The 21,436-nt window shown below is 42.3% G+C and overlaps 5 non-coding genes across 5 annotated transcripts; all 5 read right to left on the bottom strand.

Annotated features, from left to right (window-relative positions):
* Positions 1–1,766: 1,766 nt before the first annotated feature.
* On the bottom strand, positions 1,767–1,838 carry TRNAQ-CUG. The gene has a single exon. It is a non-coding gene; the product is annotated as a tRNA-Gln (tRNA).
* A 4,157-nt stretch (positions 1,839–5,995) lies between these two features.
* On the bottom strand, positions 5,996–6,067 carry TRNAQ-CUG. Its single transcript has one exon. It is a non-coding gene; the product is annotated as a tRNA-Gln (tRNA).
* Positions 6,068–9,128: 3,061 nt separating this feature from the next.
* On the bottom strand, positions 9,129–9,219 carry TRNAY-GUA. Its single transcript is given in 2 exon segments — positions 9,129–9,164; positions 9,183–9,219. It is a non-coding gene; the product is annotated as a tRNA-Tyr (tRNA).
* A 155-nt stretch (positions 9,220–9,374) lies between these two features.
* TRNAG-UCC lies at positions 9,375–9,446 on the bottom strand. The gene has a single exon. It is a non-coding gene; the product is annotated as a tRNA-Gly (tRNA).
* An 11,301-nt stretch (positions 9,447–20,747) lies between these two features.
* TRNAY-GUA lies at positions 20,748–20,837 on the bottom strand. The gene is given in 2 exon segments: positions 20,748–20,783; positions 20,801–20,837. It is a non-coding gene; the product is annotated as a tRNA-Tyr (tRNA).
* Positions 20,838–21,436: the final 599 nt, after the last annotated feature.

Below are 21,436 nucleotides of genomic sequence, written 5' to 3'. Positions count from 1 at the left end.
TTTAGAATGACATCACTGGAGCATGCCCAGATCTCCCCTGATTTACGGCACACTCTGTTTGCTTGTCTGTCTGTTATCAGGACTTTCTAGGCACAACAGTGAAATCCCATGAGACTGCATAATCACTCAGAGCTGTCTCCTACACCCCATGTGACTATGTGACATCACATGGAGCGTAAACCTGGGCATCAGACTGCATTACTGCTAAAGCTGATAAGACTGACATAGGCAAACACTAGATAATCAGCACAAGTAAATACTATGAAATTAAACAAGTTGCTATGAGCAGGGAAGCAGGGTTGCCATAAAAACATTGGATTGAGAAGGAGGCTTGGTTAACAGTACAGGAAGTACTCAATGTATGGGCGGAAATGCACTCTATGTGGACTCAGAAAACAATACTTAAAGCGGGGGTTCACCCTTAGAGGGCACTTTTCCCCCTTAGATTCCTGCTCGTTTTTACTAGGGGAATCGGCTATTTATTTTAAAATATGTGCAGTACTTACCCGTTTACGAGATGCATCCTCTCCGTCGCTTCCGGGTATGGGCTTCGGGAATGGGCGTTCCTTCTTGATTGACAACCTTCCGAGAGGCTTCCGACGGTCGCATCCATCGCGTCACGATTTTCCGAAAGAAGCCGAACGTCGGTGCGCAGGCGCAGTATAGAGCCGCACCGACGTTCGGCTTCTTTCGGCTACGAGTGACGCGATGGATGCGACCGTCGGAAGCCTCTCGGAAGGTTGTCAATCAAGAAGGAACGCCCGCTCCCGAAGACCCATACCCGGAAGCGACGGAAGAAGATGCAGCTCGAAAACGGGTAAGTACTGCTCATATTTTAAAATAAATAGCCGATTCCCCTAGTAAAAACGAGCAGGAAGCTAAGGGAAGAATTTTTTTTTTTTTACAAATGGGTGAACTCCCGCTTTAAGATGGCACTGCCTTACCTCTGGAAACAAGTTTCTTTAAACCGTAAGTAATATGGAATTTGGGCTGGATTACAGTGGCTATAGATTGATAATTACGTAATATAATGGACTAAATGAAAAGAAGCATCAGAGTTGGAGAGTTTACTTTCTCTTTAAAGTGGTCTTTAAGGGTTTACACTCGCTTTAAAGTGTTTGTTCACCCAGTACAACCACTTTTACCTACAGGTAAGCCTAGATTAAGGCTTAGGCTTCATGTACATGGGACGTTGTTCAACCTCTCCTGAACGATTTAACGTGACAGCTAGAAACCGGCGTCTAAAAATGTCCATGTAGCTGCGTTTAGATGCCGCGTTTTGGGTTAAAATAAAAAATGTCTGTAAACGAAACGCTGCTAAACGCAAGTTGCTGCCTTTAGCTATGTTTTGCCGCATTTGGCACTTGAAATGCCTCTAAACACAGTTTCTGAACGCATTTTTGTTGGGTTCCTCTAAACTCAACTGCCAAGAAACAACTATAAACGACCCTGTGTACATCTACTAATAAGATAACATAGAGGAGAGTTCAGGAGCAGTTGAAAACAATGAGGGATCACATGACCAGGCTGAAAATGGGTAAGTATATATATATATATATATATATATATCATTTTGTATATATACCCCAAAAAACATATTTAGGGTTTACTTACATATTATCCACTCAGCCACAGCAACCAAACAGAGGTTGGTACATGTCTTACTTTATTTATGTTTTTCTTTTGGATTTCACATTCGAATATCTTTAGTAACAAGCGCAAAGCTTTCAACGTAAGAATAAAAACAAGAGAAATGATGTAAAAGAAGGTCCCACCGAGATTTGAACTCGGATCGCTGGATTCAGAGTCCAGAGTGCTAACCATTACACCATGGAACCCTTCACTTGTGAGCAGTCAGGGGGACTATGGGGACTTCTATGAGGTTGTGGAGGGAGTGTTGGAAAATCACATAATTATACAATGTATTACAGGTGTTTCTAATGCCATGTACACACGGTCGGAATTTCCGCCAGCAAAAGTCCCATGTGAGCTTTTCGTCGGATATTCCGACCGTGTGTATGCTCCATTGGACTTTTGCTGGAGGAATTTCCGCCAGCAAAAGTTTAAGAGCAGGTTCTCAATTTTTCTGATGGGGAAAAAAATCCGATCGGAAATTCCGATTGTCTGTAGCAAGTCCGATGCGCAAAATTTCGACGCATGCTTGGAAACAATTCGACGTATGCTCAGAAGCATTGAACTTCATTTTCTCGGCTAATCGTAGTGTTTTAAGTCAGCGCGTTCTTGGCGGTTGAAAGTTCAGAGAACTTTTGTCTGACCGTGTGTATGCAAGCCAAGCTTGAGCGAAATTCCATCGGACAAAACCATCCAAGTTTTTTTCTGATGGAAAATCTGATCGTGTGTATGGGGCATAAGTGTTCACAATTGTTATAGCAGATATTCAAAACAGAGCGAGTTTAGCTTTTAAAAACCAAATGCTGACAGCTATTTGGTGTGTATACAGGTTTAACTGTGGAGTAAACCGACCCCAATGATGGTCACTTCTGTTACAGAAAGTGGAAGAATTAGGTCCCTTTTACACGGACGGATAGAATGGTGCTTTTAGCTGCGGATTTTCTAGTTTTCTACAGCAGCTAAAAGCACACTGCGATCTCGTTGCATGCGGTTCGGTGCGAATAGAAAAAATAGAATTGAATGCGTCCAGGTGCGATTTAGCGCAGCTATATGCACTTAACCGCAGGTGATCGCAGTCTTTTGTGTCAACTGCGGATAGCAGCGTGAGGAAAAAAAAATAACAGGAAGCACATCATAATCAAAAAAAATAAAAAGGGTTGCTATGGAAATGACTACCGCAGCTAAACGCAGCCGCATGTAACCACACATAATCGCAATGTACAAATGCAGCTAATCGCAGTGCCCAGAGCTTTGAATTTCACTGAAAATGTACATGCTTTTAACCACTTCCATACCGGGACCTTTACGCACCTTCCTGCCCAAGCCAATTTTCAGCTTTCAGCACTGTCGCACTTTGAATGACAATTGCGCGGTTGTGCTACACTGTACCCAAACAATTTTTTTATAATTTTGTTCCCACAAATAGAGCTTTCTTTTGGTGGTATTTGATCATCTCTGCGGTTTTTATTTTTTGCGTTATAAACAAAAGAAAAGCGACAATTAAAAAAAAAAAACTTTTTAACTTTTTTATTTAATAAATATCACAATTTTTTTAAAAAAAAACTTTTTTTTCCTCAGTTTAGGCCGATACGTATTCTTCTACATATTTTTGGTAAAAAAAAAATGCAATAATCATATATTGATTGGTTTGCGCAAAAGTTATAGCATCTACAAAATAGGTGATAGATCTATGGCATTTTTTTTACTAGTATTGGCGGCGATTTGCGATTTTTTTTTTTTACTGTCACCGTGACATTGCGGCGAACACATCGGACATTTTGACACGTTTTTGGGACCATACATATTTATACAGCGATTAATGCTATAAATATGCATTGATTACTGTGTAAATGTGACTGGCAGGGAAGGGGTTAACCACTAGGGGGCGTGGAAGGGGTTAATATGTTCCCTAAGATGTGTTATAACTGGGAACACACATTGTTCTCCTCACGGGCATGCGCGCCCTAGATCGCCAGGAAACACAGGACGTCATATGACGTCCACCCGGATCGAGGAGGGGTTTATGCCGCCGTCATTTTACAATGACGCGGTATGGATGTGGTTAATTGCGGCAAAACTGCCGTCCGTCTGAAAGGGGCCTAAAGGACCTACTGGCAGAATCAACAGCTAATAAAACTGTCTTAATGCTATTGCCAGACTGCAATAATGTAACTGTAATGGCGGAGATTAGTAGGACTTCAATATTGCGGTGAGCAGTCTGACACTTTTCACACTTTGTGTCAACCAGTGACGCTAATACAGTGATCAGTGCTTAAAATATGCAATGTCGCTGTACTAATGACATTGGCTGGGAAGGGGTTAAACATCTGGGGTGATCAAAGGGTTAAATCCAGTGTTTGTGTGTTTACTGTGTGCTGTTTTTACTAAGGGATGTGGTGGATTTTATTCATTGCTTTGCAGGGAAACAAAATCCAGCACATCCCTGCTGACAGAATTGAGAACTGCCTTGTTTACATAAACAGAGCTCTGTTCTGTGTCTCTCCTCGCCCATCAGTGGGTGCCAGTGGATATTCATTGGCCGACACGCAATGACGTCTACATATAAGTCTGTTAGATGTGTGGGCTGCATTGGATGTGAGGGCACTTTATTCCTCAATACCCCACAGCACGAGACTGCAGACCATTAGATATCGCCTTCAGTACTATAGAGCCTATTCTCGGGAGCTTCAGGAATTCACCTTACAACAGGTATTATCTCCATATGGGCAGTTATGCTCGGGTACAACAAAGCTTTTTGCGACTAGTTGTCACCCATTCCACACCATCAATGCCTGGTATGCTCTTGGAGGGGGAACCCATGCCGTTTTTTTTTGTTAAAATTTGGCGTGGAGTTCCCCCTCAAGATTCATATCAAACACAGTGCCTGGTATTGGCAGGGATCCAAGTCGGATCCCCGTTCATTGAAAGTCGGACATATGTCAGACTTCAAGTCGCAGGGCAAAGTCGGATCTAAAGTAGGAAGAGTGTCGTGTCGCACCAGTGTGAACCCGGCCTAAGGCTGCATTCCTTCTTGCTAATTATTTGCAATCAATTAAGGCAGTTGATAGGTGGAGTCTATGGCATTTAGTTATACTATTTATTTCAAAAAGTTCTATGTTTTATTGTAGTTATGACTAAGGCCTTGCAGGTTTAAATGCATCAACTGGTTTTATCTGCGTTTTGTACACTGAGGTTTTTCAATAAAAATTACGATTTTTAAGAGCAGCACCTGGTTGTGCGGATCATCTTAAAGCGGAGGTTCACACAAAAAGTGAACCTCTGCTTTTCGGAACCCTCCCCCCTCCGGTGTCACATTTGGCACCTTTCAGGGTCAGGGGGGTGCAGATACCTGTATAATACAGGTATTTGCACCTACTTCTGGGAATAGATATCTGCAGAATCTGCGGATAATCTATGCCACTTCCTGTCCCGCCATTGTCTTTTGGGACATAGAAGACAGGAGGGACCATTTTGATTGTGCAGCGTGACTCGCGCATGCGCAGTAGGGAACCAGGAAGTAAAGCCGCAAAGCTCAATTTCCTGATTCCCTTAGCGAAGATGGCGGTGGCAGCATCCGAGGAAGGAGGATTAATATTTACAGACAAACGATTGTGGATCAAGCACCCATGAGCTCTGTTGATATTTCTGTGCATGGATAGTAGCACTTTTTTTTTTGTGTGTTCAAGGTATGCTGATAACCAGCTTCTGTTTACCTCCGTGATCAGCTTTGATTGGAGAAAGCTGATCACCTGGTAAAGAGCTGCCGATTGGCTCTTTACCTCAATCAGTGATAAGCGATGCCTGGAGAACACTATGATCACAGAGCTCGCCTCCCGCGTCCAGCAGTGGGGGAACGTCGGCCTGCGATCATGGGAAGCCATCATATGACGAGGTCCCAGAACTAGATAACCATGTTGTAACCATCATTCAGGTAAAGCAGAGTCGGCAAGTGGTTAAAGTGCACTATTAGATCAGGACCACCTGTTCACAGTACATTGTGAAATGCTGCTTTGTCGCTGTTTGCTTCTGGGTTTAGGACACGCACATGCATGCCCCTGCTGGCTTTACCAGGTGTTGTTGAGCATTCTCTTCTCTCCCCTGAAGCCACTGCTTGATGACACGGGGGATCACATGACCAGAGCAGGCTGAAAATGGGTAAGTATATACATTATTTTGTGTATATACCCCAAAAACATATTTAGGGTTTACTTGCATATTATCCACGGCAACCAAACAAGAGTTGGTACAGTCTTACTTTTTTTTAAGTCTTCCTTTGGATTTCACATTAGAATATCTTTAGTAATAAGTGCAAAGCTTTCATTGTAAGAATAAAAAAAAAAAAAAACAGAGTTGATGTAAAAGAAGGTCCCACCGAGATTTGAACTCGGATCGCTGGATTCAGAGTCCAGAGTGCTAACCATTACACCATGGAACCCTACATTTGTGAGCAGTCAGGAGGACTATTCGGACTTCTATGAGGTTGCGGAGGGAGTGTCAGTTGATCACATAATTATACAAGTGTTTCTTATGCTGCGTACACATGATCGGATATTCCAACGGAAAAACCTTGGATCGTTTTTCCGATGGAATTCCGCTCAAGCTTGGCTTGCATACACACGGTCACACAAAAGTTCTCTGAACATTCGGCCATCAAGAACGTGGTGATGTACAACACTATGATGAGTCGAGAAAATTAAGTTCAATGCTTCCAAGCATGCGTTGAATTGTTTGTGAGCATGTGTCGGAATTGCTACAGATGATCGGAATTTCTTATTGGAATTTTTTCCATCTGAAAATTTGAGAACCAGCTCTCAAATTTTTGTTGGCGGAAATTCCGACAGGAAAAGTCCGATGGAGCCTACTACACGATTGGAATTTCTGACCAAAAGCTCACATCTGACTTTTCTTGTCGGAAATTTGGAGTGTGTGTATGGGGCATTAGTGTTCAAAAGTGTTATAGCAGATATTCAGAATAGTGCGAGTTTAACAAAACAAAAAAAAAAAATGCTGAAAGCTATTTGGTGTTTATACAGGTTTAACTGTGGAGTAACCCGAACCCAGTGATGGTCACTTCTGTTACAGAAAGAGGAAGAATAAATGACCTACTGGCAGAATCAACAGGTAATAAAACTGTGTTAAAGCTATTGACAGACTGCAATAACGTAACTGTAATGGCGGCGATCAGTGGGACTGTGATATTGAGGTGAACAGTCTGACACTTTTCACACTTTGTGGGAACCAGTGACGCTAATACAGTGATCAGTGCTAAAAATATGCACTGTCACTGTACTAATGACATTAGCTGGGAAGGGGTTAAACATCCAGGGTGATCCAAGGGTTAACTGTGTGCCTAACCAGTGTTTGTTTACTGTGTGCTGTTTTTACTAATGGATGTGGTAGATTTTTTTAATTGCTTTGCAGGAAAACAAAATTAAGCACATCCCTGCTGACAAAACAGAGAACTGCCTTGTTTACATAGACAGCGCTCTGTTCTGTGTCTCTCCTCGCCCATCAGCGGGTGCCAGTGGACATTCATTGGCTGGCACACAAGGACATCTACAGGAAGCATAAGATGTAATTGTGACGAAACGCATAAGGCGGAGCTTCAAACATGCAATTTCATGCCATGTGACTTTCGATAATTGAAATGCATGCTGGCTCCTGGTTATGGCGGAGTGGCAGTGCAAGTTCCCTATACAATTGCGGGCTATATTGGTGCAGATCGGGCACTTTTTATGTAAGAGGCCAATCACTTGTTTTATTGGTTTAGTCCCTAATTATGAAATAAACCTACTGCTGATACTATGAGTATCATTTTCTTTTTGTGCTGCCTTTGCTATATGAGAATAATCAATTGATTAGAGAAGTGTTCCACCAGCCTAAGTTGGGTGTTCCTGGCTTTGTGAGGAATGATATCAAACACTTCTTGACCACTTTTAACAAAATGGTCACTGGTGGACTGGTGGGTGTGATAAGGATTGACCCCTGAGGCCCCGTACACACGAGAGGATCCATCCGCTGGAATTGATCCGCGGACCGGCTCCAGCGGATAGATCCCCTGGTGTGTACAATCCATCGGATCCAAATCCGCGGAAATCCTCGAGAGGATTTACCCGCGGAAACGGTCCGGTGGACCGTATCCGCGGATAAATCCTCTCGTGTGTACTAGGCCTGATACAACCTCAGGGCGAACACCATTTCTGCCGTTTGACCCAAATCATGAAAGTAAAACACGGAGACCAGAGAAACAGTCTACATTCTTGACCCTTCCAACGTTCTGGCACGAGACAGAGGGGTGGAGCCTGTGCAGCTCCTTTAATTAACAACATGACATCACAAACATAAGTATACAGATCAGTTCATATAGTCCAGTCCCTTATTACACGCCCCTGTGACATCTGTTCTCGGCATACTTCACACATCCTTCTTGCAAGTCCATATATGGTATGGAGCCCTCATGGCACAAACAGCCTCGTGCAAAGTTCCTTTATGGAATGTCCATAAACAGGGTTCCATTCTCAATTTTCCAAGGTTTTTCCATATTTGAGTTCCTTCAGTGAAACAAGGACAAGGAGGGGGGGGGGTTGGAATGAGGAACGAGGGGGGATGACAGCTGAATAGCTCTTTGTCTCCTCTCCAATGCTGAGTTGTACTGTATCTTTAAAACATTATAATCTGGCATATCATTTAAGGAATATAACACTATTGTAATATATATATATTTTCACACATGCATATGTATTATATCTTATATAGATAAAGAAATAAAAACAATATATAAGAATATAAAAGAAAAAACAACCTTTCAGTGGTTCTATTCATAACACAAAATAGGAATTTTAGCAACCTCCATCACAGGTGTTTGACTGCTTTCACACCGAGGTGCTTTACAGGCGCTATAGTGCTAAAAATAGCGTCTGTAAATAGCCTCTTCTCTCACTCCAATGTGAAAGCCTGCGCAATTGCCCCCGGGGAATGCAGCTCTCGATGGTGGCCCTCGATGCAGGGAGGATCCAGGAGCGCTGTGCAAAAGCCTTGCACGCAGGAGGTAAGTATAACATGTTTGTTAATTAAAAAACCTTTAGTATCACTTTAATCATTAGTATTTATTGATCATTAATTTTTTCTTTTAGATGGTATACATGGTATATGAATTGTCACTATTTTGAATTAATTTATTCACTATTATTTATGACATTTTATACATATTTCTGTATTTGGTTAAGGGTCGGAATATCAATTGATTTTACACATATTTTTAACCTGTATTGGTTGGATGTTTTAGGCTTATTATCAGCATCCTCTATATTAAATGTTTTCATTTAGTGTCATACAGTAGTTGGGTGGCAGAATAATACTATTTCTTTCACTGTTTTTTGCTTGATATTTATTTATTCAGATGTCGTGTCGCATAGGTTTGTCAATATTATATATCAAAATTTAACAGGTGAACATGGAGAAAATCATACTGGTTTCTAGTTAAGATAATGAAAATGTCCTTCGAGCCGGAATTGAACCAGCGACCTAAGGATTCCTGTGTGATTTTTCCTCTACAGTCCTCCGCTCTACCAACTGAGCTATCGAAGGAGCTGAGTAACCAGCAGATGTCACTGCTTACACAGTTCAGTTATTATAAATATCTATGTATTAAACAACATTTTTGAATAGTATTGATACGTTTTAGAGGTTTAACCACTTGAAAATATACTCTAAAATGTTGTCAGTAAAGAAAAAACATTCTTTGCGTTGGCCGGGAATCGAACCCGGGTCAACTGCTTGGAAGGCAGCTATGCTCACCACTATACCACCAACGCTACATGTCTTAAAGGAACACACACCACAATTTGTTTGCAGAGTTGATGTCTTGTATTGCATTTACATTAACCTAAATTTGGCCACTGATGTTCTCACTTTGAAGGATCTGCAAACAAAACACAAACGGCTGTATCCAAACTAGTTTAACTTCCTCCATTGTCTCTGGAAAAAGAACACAAAGACGGTTATTACACACAATTATCACAACAATTTACTTTTTAAGTCCCCCCCAAGTCTTTTGCCATTAATTGTACTACTAGGGGAACAAATGCCAAATTTTCCTTTACTAAGCAGGCAACATTTTGTCAATATCCTGAAAGACTTCTGTCAAGAGTCCAGTGAAGGGGACTTCAGATGTATCTGTAATAAGCAAAAGTACAGGAAGGCAGAGAGTTCAGCCGTTATAAATGGAATAGACATCAAGAGAGATTTTGTAAAGCTCCTAACATTGCTAGTGTAGCGGACTGCTCCTGTTGGGCAGGCACTAAATTTAGAGGGGAGTCTGAGTGTTAGTTGACTCAGACACATATCATTTTGACTAAATTTGGTCTCTGTTTCAGCCATGGCTGAGCTGGGAGTAAACACTGTTGTTCACCTGGGGGTGTTGTTATCACTCCAGGCCAAAGGGTGGCAGCAGCTCAGTCAGGGTGATATTGGGTGTCCTACTCAGCAGTCAATCAGTGGGGGTTGATCGTCCCGCTGTGCATGCTGGGGAGGGGTACTTAAGGAACAGACGTAGTTGGACCGAGGTCGTCGGTCATTGGTCTGTCATCACACCACCTTGTGGCCCTCCTGGCCGGGGGTGCGTGTTCCTGAAATCCTGGCTCCGGGACCACATTGGTCCGGGTTGTGATCTGTTGAATAGGCCCAGTAGTCAGACTGGGTCTGCGCCGTCAAGGTGATCCTGTGCTGTCCGTCCTGGAGGGAGGAAGCCCCTTGATGAAGGACCGATTTTGGAGAGGACCAAGCAAGAGGCTGGTATCTCGGGAGAGGCCTGGAAATGTCATTGGAGGATGCACCATATTCTGAGAGGCTTGATGATGATCGCCTGTCAGACTTGAGTTCTACAGAAGTTAATCTGGAGAGATCCGGATGCTGAATCCGGTGTTAGGGGATTCTGGACCGAAAGTGTCTCCATTTGAGGGAAGGTCTGTGGCAGAGACTGTACTTTTTTTCCGTGCGCCACTCTGGCTGCTAGTCCGGTGAGAGGGACCTATCCGGGTGCGCAAAACCCACTCTGGCTAGAGTGGAGACGAAAGCTGTATTGCTGGAAGCAGGAGTGTTTCCGGATTAAAATTACGGACCTGTTTGTCGCCATTCCATGAGTGTGCACAATTTCAAAGTGTGACATGTTTGGTATCTATTTCCTCGGCGTAACATCATCTTTCACATTATACAAAAAAATTGGGCTAATTTTACTGTTTCGTTTTTTTTTTTATTAAAGTGCATTTCTCCCCAAAAGTTTGCATTTGAAAGACCGCTGCACAAATACTGTGTGACAAAATATTGCAACAATCGCCTTTTTATTCTCTAGATTCTCTGCTAAAAAAATATATATATAATGTTTAAGTAATTTTCTAGCAAAAAAACATGGATTTTAACTTGTAAACAACATGTCAGAAATAGGCTTAGTCATGAAAGGGATATTGGAGGCTGTTGCAATCTTTAGAAGGTTTTCACAAATTTTCTCTATGTCCTCCCAGAGATGTCTCCTCTCTGCTTCCCACTGCCCTCCCCCCTCCATTTGCTCAGATTTAACCTTAATTCCAAACAACACTTCAATGCCATTTGCCAACCTCTTTGTTCTCTTTCTTTGTTAGCTGTTTACCCAACAATCTGCTATTATGTTACTGACACTGAGACAATAGTACATTACATGGGCTTCCAAGAGGTTCATCTGCACATGAATGATACCTGGCAGAGGCGTATTTTTAACATATGTATACACAAGTTCCATTTCACAACCATACGATCCACACAATACACATCTCTATTAGTACTGTTCCAACACTGCAACCAAACTCAATTGCCTTTAGCTCTTACAACTCACAAATAAACAAAAAACGAATCGCTCTTCTAGCCTTCAATATTCTTAATTCGTTACCACTTTTACCTGATATCATTCAAAACAATTGAAACTTTTGCATATCCATAGAAAAGACTCACCACACTAGTTTCTATGCGGCTTTTAGGATTACCACACACTTTCTGGGATGCCAAATGTAAAATGTGCTCTGTTTGGGCTGTCTGGCTTCCAATAAAAGGATGACCAATTCTTAGAATAGGGGTTGGATTTACTTACAATAGGGATATCAATACATTACAGTTATAGATAAGGAAGGATAGGGAAGATGGGGTAACAGGTGAAGAAAGGGGTCTTAGGCCTCGTACACACGACCGAACATGTCTGCTGAAACTAGTCCGCGGACCAGTTTCAGCAGACATGTTCGGTCGTGTGTACGGCTGATCGGACAAATGTCCGGCGGATCGGACAGGTTTCCAGCGGACAAATGTTTCTTAGCATGCTAAGAAACATGTCCGCTGGAAGCCTGTTCGTCGGACATGTTCGGTCGTCTGTACGACTCACCAGAAATGTCCGCTCGGCCAAAAGCCCTCGCATGTGTCGAAGTGATTCGACGCATGCGTGGAAGCATTGACCTTCCAGGGTCGCGCACGTCGCCGCGTCATCGTCGCGACACGTCACCGCTTTTGTTTTCCGTGGGGATTTTGGTCTAATGGTGTGTACAGCCATCAGACCAAAATCCGGCAGCGGACATGTCCGATGAAAACGGTCCACGGACCGTTTTCATCGGACAGATCCGCTGGTGTGTACGAGGCCTTACAGGTCTAACACTCACACACACACACACAAATTCTCTCTGAATCTCTCAAGGCCACAGTCCTTTTTATCCAGACTTGAGACCCACACCCTGGCTGGGGGGGGGGGGGGGGTTGGTAATCACAGTCTTTAAAGACATTTGAACCAAAATTCATAAGAAGTTCATTCCTCTCCCAGGTTCTTCTTGAGCAGATAAACATGCATGTCCATCCAATTCATCACCTCTCAGGCCCCATGCTGGCCAGGTGTGAGGCGGCAGTTGAATGGCCTCAGGAGTCTCATTAGGCAGACAACAACCTTGTACATTCTTCTATCCCTGTTTACTGTCATTTGCCTCACATATACAATGCTACAGTGGCCAAGACCATACAACGGCTTAACAAGACAGGTTCCACTCAGAACAGGCCTCGCCATGGTAGACCAAAGAGGTTGAGTGCACGTTCTCAGTATCATATCCAGAGGTTGTCTTTGGGAAATAGACGTATGAGTGCTGCCATCATTGCTGCAGAGGTTGAAGGGGTGGGGGGGGGCAAGCCTGTCAGTGCTCAGACAATATGCCACACACTGCATCAAATTGGTCTGCATGGCTGTCGTCCCAGAAGGAAGCCTCTTCTAAAGATGATGCACAAGAAAGCCTGCAATCAGTTTGCTGAAGACAATGAGACTAAGGACATGGGTTACTGGAACCATGCCCTGTGGTCTGATGAGACCAAGATAAACTTATTTGCTTCAGATGATGTCAAGCGTGTGTGGCGGCAACCAGGTGAGGAATACAAAGACAAGTGTGTCTTGCCTACAGTCAAGCATGGTGGTGGGAGTGTCATGGTCTGGGGCTCCAAAAGTGCTGCCAAAACTGGGGAGCTACAGTTCATTGAGGGAATCATGAATGCCAACATGTACTGTGACATACTGAAGCAGAACATGATCTCCTCCCATTGGAGACTGGGCCGTAGGGCAGTATTCTAACATGATAATGACCCCAAACACCCCTCCAAGATGACCACTGCCATGCTAATGAAGCTGAGGGTAAAGGTGATGGACTGGCTAAGTATGTCTCCAGACCTAAACCCCATTGAGCATCTGTGGGACATCCTCAAACAGAAGGTGGAGGAGCGCAAGGTCTCCAACATCCACCAGCTCTGTGATGTCATCATGGAGGAGGGGAAGAGGACTCCAATGGCAACCTGTGAAGCTCTGGTGAACTCCATGCCCAAGAGGGTTAAGGCAGTGCTGGAAAATAATGGTGGCCACACAAAATATTGAAACTTTGGGCCCAATTTGGAAATTTTCACTAGGGGTGTACTCACTTTTGTTGCCAGCGGTTTAGACATTAATGGCTGTGTGTTGAGTTATTTTGAGGGGACAGCAAATTTACACTGTTATACAAGCTGTACACTCACTACTTTACATTGTAGCAAAGTGTCATTTCTTCAGTGTTGTCACATGAAAAGATATAATAAAATATTTACAAAAATGTGAGGGGTGTACTCACTTTCGTGAGATACTGTACATATTTTTGTGTATATACCCCAAAAACATATTTAGGGTTTACTTACATATTATCCACTCAGCCACAGCAACCAGAGGTTGGTACATGTCTTACTTTTTTTTATGTCTTCCTTTGGATTTAACATTAGAATATCTTTAGTAATAAGCGCAAAGCTTTCAACGTAAGAATAAAAACAAGAGAGTTGATGTAAAAGAAGGTCCCACCGAGATTTGAACTCGGATCGCTGGATTCAGAGTCCAGAGTGCTAACCAGGGCCGGACTTACCATTGGCCTTGACTGGGCTCAAGCCCAGGGGCCCCACCCAATAGGGGGCCCCCTTTAAAAAAAAAAAAAAAAAAATTTTTTTTTTTTTTTTTTTTTTTTTTTTTAGGGGTCCGGAGGCCCCCAGGGCCCCGGATGGCAACCCCCCTTTTTTTTATTTATTTTTTGTAAAAAAATGTTTTTTTTATATATTTTTTATTTTTATATATATAATATAATATATATATATATATATATATATATATATATATATATATATATATATATATATATATATATATATATTATTTTTTTTTATTATTATTATTAAAGGGCCCAGGGGTCTCCAGGGCCCCCGGATGGCAACCCACCTTTTTTATTTTTTTATAAAAAAAAATACATTTTTATATATATATATATATATATATATATATATATATATATATATATATATATATATATATATATATATATATATATATATATATATATATATATATTTTTTTTTTTTTTTTATTAAAGGGCTCAGAGGTCCCCAGGGCCCCATGTGGCAACCCCCCCTTTTTTTATTTTTTTTATAAATGTTTATTTTTTTTTTTTTTTTTATAAATGTTTATTTTTTAATTTTTTTTAATTTTTTTATTTTTTATTAAAAGGCCCAGAGGTTCCCAGGGGCCCAGAGGTCCCCAGGGCCCCCGGGTTTGGCAACCTCCCTTTTTTTATGTATTTTTTTATAAATGTTTTTTTTTATTATTATTAAAGGGCCCAGAGGTTTATTTTTTCTTTTTATTAAAAGGCCCAGAGGTCCCCAGGGCCCCGGATGGCTACATATATTTATATATATTTGTTTTCTTCTTTATTTCTTCTTTTTTTTGTAAAGGCCCCCACGCTTCTCAATTTCAGGCGGCAGCCCCCCCCCCCCCCCCCAGGTTCTCTGCTTCAGGGGGCCCATGCCTTAAGCTGTGCAAGGGGCCCCAAAGTTCCTGATGGCGCATACCTCCCAACACGCACGGATTCTGTGGGACTTTCCCGCACAGACAGCTTCTTCCCGCAGTCCCGCAAAAGGGTTAATTTTCCCGCACTGCAAGAGGAGGAGGCAGCACGGAAGCAGGAGGAACCGGAGTGGTGTGTGGAGGACTGTGGCTGCTGAAGGGAAGAAAGCCGACAGCCGGGCTAATGACAGTCTGTGGCCCCGGCTGTTGGCACAGGTGAGAGGCACTCCCCCCCTCAACAACTGCAAAATCCCCCCCCGCTCAACAACTTTAATGCGCTCCCCCCCGCTCAACAACTTCAATTCGCCCCCCCCCCGCTCAACAACTTCGATCCCCCCCAATTCTCGGCTCCAGGGGGCCCCTTCAACACTCAAGCCCAGGGGCCCCCACCACCCTAAGTCCTGCCCTGGTGCTAACCATTACACCATGGAACCCTTCACTTGTGACCAGCCAGGGGGACTATGGGGACTTCTATGAGGTTGTGGAGGGAGTGTATGCAAATCACATAATTGAACTGAGAACTACCGTGTTTCCCCGAAAATAAGACACCGTCTTATATTTATTTTTCCTCCAGAAATCACACTATGGCTTATTTTCGGGGGACGTCTTATTTTTTTTACCAGCAAGTATGGTACAACAGTATGGAGCCGACCTTACCGTATTTATGGGGCTGCTGACACCTCTCCGGTCACTTAGAGATACCGTGGAGCAGATAAGAAGGGCTGCACGACTTCTTTACAGCTCCTGAGCTCCGCACCAGTACAGTACGCCTATCACGTCTTGTTTTCCCGCCTGCCCTGCTACGCATACGACACGCCATCGCTACGTCTTATTTTCAGGAAAAAGACACGCCATCGCTACGTCTTATTTTCGGGGGGATGTCTTATATTTCGATCTTGCGTCGAAATCTCGCTACGGCTTATTTTCGGAGTACGTCTTATTTTCGGGGAAACACGGTAGTAAGTTGGGCTTTAAAGGCACACGGTACAAATAGTATGAAAAACTAGAAAAGGTTTTTATTATTGATATAGAAATATCATAAAAGCAGTTATAGGTATAAAATCACAAATTAAATTAATAACTGGTTCCACACACCTGGTCACTTGTGATATAACCCACTTTATGATTTTGCTTTCTATTTTTGAAGCTCTTTATGTTAGAATCATACAATGAATGCGAACCTTGTGTGTAGAACCAGTTATTAATTTAATTTCATTTGTGATTTTATACCTATAATGATATATAATATATATATATATATAATATATATATAATAATATAATATAATAATATATATAATATACCTATATATACCTATATATTGATATTTCTATATCAATAATAAAAACCTTTTCTAGTTTTTCATACTATTTGTACCGTGTGCCTTTAAAGCCCAACTTACTTGTTCTCAGTCCAATTCCACATTATCGGGGCGTTGGCACACTTATTACTGGTGCATCCGTAGTATCACCCTACGATTGATGCACATTAAATTAGGCCTTTATTTTCTCACAAATTACATAATTATACGGTGTATTACTGGTGTTTCTTAGTGTTCAAAATTGTTATAGCAGATATTCAAAACAGAACAAGTTTAATTTAAAAAAAATAAATGCTGACAGCTATTTGGTGTGTATACAGGTTTAACTGTGGAGTAAACCGACCCCAATGATGGTAATTTCTGTTACAGAAAAAAGAAGACGAATAAAGGACCTACTAGCAGAATGGACAGGAAATAAACTGTGTTAACGCTATTGACAGACTGCAATAATATAACAAATGGCAGCGATCAGTGGGACTGCGATATATTGCGGTGAACAGTTGGACACTTTTCTCACTTTGTGGGAACCAGTGACGCTAATACAGTGATCATTGCTAAAAATGTGCACTGTCACTGTATTAATGACATTGGCTGGGAAAGGGTTAAACATCCAGGGTGATCAAAGGGTTAACTTTGTGCCTAACCAGTGTTTGTGTGTTTACTGTGTGCTGTTTTTACTAATGGATGTGGTAGATTTTATTATTGCTTTTCAGGGAAACAAAATGAAGCACATCCCCGCTGACAGAACAGAGAACTGCTTTGTTTACATAAACAGAGCTCTGTTCTGTATCTCTCCTTGCCTAACAGCGGGTGCTGGTGGACACTCATTGGCTGGCACACAATGATGTCTACAGGAAGCAGAACATGTAATTGTGACGAAACGCATAAGACGGAGCTTCCGACATGCAATTTTCAGCCATGTGACTTTCAGTAATTGGAACGCATGCTGGATCCTGGTTATGGCAGAGTAGCAGTGCAAGTTCCCTAGACAACTGCAGGCTATATTGGTGCCGATCGGGCACTTTTTATGTAAGAGGCCAATATCTTGTTTTATTGGTTTAGTCCCTAATTATGAAATTAACTTACTGCTGATACTATGAGTATCATTTTCTCTTTGTGCTGCCTTTGCTATATGTGAGTAATCAATTGAAAGAGACGTGTTCCACCAGCCTAAGTTGGGTGTTCCTGGCTTTGTGAGGAATGATATCAAGAACTTTTTGACCACTTTGAACAAAGTGTCACTGGTGGTCTGGTGGGTGTTTAGCATCTTCTTCACGGCTCACTGGGTGTCACTATATGGTGTGGAGTGAATCTTCAAACTGAAAGTGGCTTATGGACTTTTAGGTGGCATGGATATTTTATGGACTTATTGGTGTGGTGTCACTACATACACGTCTAATTGCTTATATTTGTTGCATTAGTAATTGAATGTTTACAGGGGTTGTAAAGTCTCAGGCCCAGATTCACGTAGGGCGGCGTAATTTTAAGCGGGCGTAGCGTATCGTATTTACGCTACGCCACCGCAACTTAGAGAGGCAAGTGCAGTATTCACAAAGCACTTGCGTCCAAAGTTACGGCGGCGTAGTGTAAATGTGCCGGCGTAAGCGCTCCTAAATCAAATGAGGAAGAGGTGGGCTTGTTTTTTGCAAACTAATCATGACCCCACGTAAATGACATTTCGAACGAACGGCGTATCTAGCTAATTAGCATATTAGACGCAGAAATATACGGAAGCGCCACCTAGCGGCCAGCGTAAATATGCACCCTAAGATACAACGGCGTACAAGACTTACGCCGCTCGTTTCTAGGCAACTGTGAGGCGTATCTGATTCTATGAATCAGGCGCCGAGTTGCGACAGCCCGCACTCAGAGTTACGATGGCGTATCTGGAGATACGCCGTCGTAACTTCTTTGTGAATCCGGGCCTCAGTGTTTTTCACCTTAATGCATTCAATGCATTAAGGTGAAAAACCTTTTGTGCTGCAGCAGCCCCCAGAGCCCCCCTTTTACTTACCTGAACCCGATCTTTCCAGCCGCTGTCTTGGGTCCTCATTGGATAGATTGGTAGCAGCAGGAGCCATTGGCTCCTGCTGCTCTCAATCAAATCTAGTGACACGGGAGCCGGGGGGGGCGGAGTCTTGCTGTCTGTGTCAATGGACGCAGCAGCAGGACTCAGGAGCGTGCCCGCTCAAGTGCCCCCAGGGAATGCGGCTCTCTGTGGGAGCACTCGATGGGCGGAGGAGCCAGGAGCGCTGCTGGAGGACCCCAGAAGAGGAGGATCAGGGCCGCTCTGTGCAAAACCCTTGCACAGAGGAGGTAAGTACAGTGGGGATCGAAAGTTTGGGCACCTCAGGTAAAAAATTGTATTAATGTGCATAACGAAGCCAAGGAAAGATGGAAAAATCTCCAAAAGGCATCAAATTACAGATTAGACATTCTTATAATATGTCAAAAAAGTAAGATTTTATTTCCATCATTTACACTTTCAAAATGACAGAAAACAAAAAAAATGGTGTTTGCAAAAGTTTGGGTACCCTGCAGAGTTAATATATTGTACTGCCCCCTTTGGCAAGTATCACAGCTTGTAAACGCTTTTTGTAGCCAGCCAAGAGTCTTTCAATCCTTGTTTGAGGTATCTTTGCCCATTCTTCCTTACAAAATTCTTACCAGTTCTTTGAGACCTCTGGGCTGTCTGTCACGCACTGCTCTTTTAAGGTCTATCCATAGATTTTCAATTATGTTGAGGTCAGGAGCCTGTGAAGGCCATGGCAAAACCTTCAGTTTACGCCTCTTGATGTAATCCCCCGTGGATTTTGAGGTGTGTTTAGGATCATTATCCATTTGTAGAAGCCATTCTCTCTTTAACTTTAGCTTTTTCACAGATGGCATCAAGTTACCATCCAAAATTTGCTGACATTTTATTGAATCAATTTTTCCTTCTACTCGTGAAATGTTCCCTGTGCCACTGGCTGCAATACAACCCCAAAGCATGATTGATCCACCCCCATGCTTAACAGTTGGACAGAGGTTCTTTTCATTAAATTCTGTGCCCTTTCTTCTCCAAACGTACCTTTGCTCATTCCGGCCAAAAAGTTATATTTTAACCTCATCGGTCCACAGAACTTGTTTCCAAAATGCATCAGGCTTGTCTATATGTTCATTTGCAAAGTTCAAACACTGATTTTTGTGGTGAGGACGTAGAAGAGGTTTTTTTCTGATAACTCTTCCATGAAGACCATATTTGTACAAGTATCTCTTTATAGTGGAATAGTGTACCACAACTCCAGTGTCTGCCAGATCTTTCTGGAGGGATCGTGCAGTCAAACGTGGGTTTTGAATTGCTTTTCTCACAATCCTGTGAGCTGTTCTGTCTGATATTTTTCTTGGTCTTCCAGATCTTGCTTTATCTTCCACTGTTCCTGATGACTGCCATTTCTTAATTACATTCCGAACAGAGGATATTGACATCTGAAAACGCTTTGCTATCTTCTTATAGCCTTCTCCAGCTTTGTGAGCGTCAACTATTTTCAGTTTCAGTTTTCTAGACAACTGCTTAGAAGAACCCATGGTGCTGATTGTTGGGGCATGGTCAGGTGAGTCTGGGCATTTAAAACCTTTGAGATTGACATCACCTGGTCTTCCCAGATGATGGAGAACAATCCATGACACTGGCAGGTCTCAGCTTTGCAAAGGGGGCAGTGCATGCTATAAATTCTGCAGGGTGCCCAAACTTTTGCAGACGGCATTTTTTTGTTTTCTGTAATTTTGAAAGTGTAAATGATGGAAATAAAATCTAACTTTTTTGACATATAAGAATGTCTAATCTGTAATTTGATGCCTTTTGGAGATGTTTTCCATCTTTCCTTGGCTTCGTTATGCACATTAATACAAATTTTTATCTGGGGTGCCCAAACTTTCGATCCCCACTGATTAACAAAAATAAAATAACATTTTAGTATCACTTTAATCATTAATATTTATTTATCATTAATTTTTGCCATTAGATGTTTATTTTTTGGCACATGTTTATTCATTTATACCACATGGTATATGAATTGTCACTATTTTGAATGAATTTATTCACTATTATTTATGACATTTTATACATATTTCTGTATTTGGTTAAGGGTCGGACTAGCAATTGATTTTACACATATTTTTTAACCTGTATTGGTTGGATGTTTTAGGCTTATTTTCAGCATCCTCTATATTCCATTTTTTTATTTAGTGTCATACACTAGTTGGGTGGCAGAATAATACAATTTCTTTCACTGGTTTTTGCTTGATATTTATTTATTCAGATGTCGTGGCGCACAGGTTTATCAATATTATATATCAAAATTTAACAAGAGAACATGAAGAAAATGGTACTGGTTTCTAGTTAAGATAATGAAAATGTCCTTCGAGCCGGAATTGAACCAGCGACCTAAGGATTCCTGTGTGATTTTCCTCTACAGTCCTCCGCTCTACCAACTGAGCTATCGAAGGAGCTGAATGACCATCAGATGTCACTGCTTACACAATTAAATTATTATAAATATTTTTTTTAGGAATTTTCCCCATGACCCACTCTCTGTATATTCCTCACAATAGGTTCACAGGCTGACTTTGGTTCATATGAGTCACTTGGGTTGCAACATGTGCTGTACCTTAACACAGCACTCCATCTGCTGTAGTTGACCCGTACACACCTCGCCATTTGTGGAGGATCTGTGATCACCTTGGATGTACTTGTGTAGCGCCCCTTTACCTTCAGAAATGACGCTATGTTAAATTTAGTGGGAGAACGAGAGAGATAAGTTGCTCTCATTCTTGATTTGGTAAATTTGGCTGTCGCCAAATCCTGGATTGTCCTGTGGGTCAGTCCGTGCGTCCAGAGATACGGTTTCATCTCTGGACGGCAGGTGGCGCCAGAGGGATCCTGGCGGAGCCACTTCTTCCCAGTAGCCAATGAGAGGAGTTGGACCTCGCTGTGCATGCTGGGCAGGGGTATTTCTGTGGCTGAGGCCGTTGTTCTGCGTTCTTCGCGGGTTCCTGGTTCCGGGTGTGGCACCCACCTTTAGGGTGTGCGCACATCATGGGCCCCG

This window comes from Rana temporaria, chromosome 4, assembly GCF_905171775.1.
Source record: "Rana temporaria chromosome 4, aRanTem1.1, whole genome shotgun sequence".
Lineage (NCBI taxonomy): Eukaryota > Metazoa > Chordata > Amphibia > Anura > Ranidae > Rana > Rana temporaria.
Note: the sequence above shows the minus strand (reverse complement) of the source record. Positions and strands in the feature narration are given on the sequence as shown.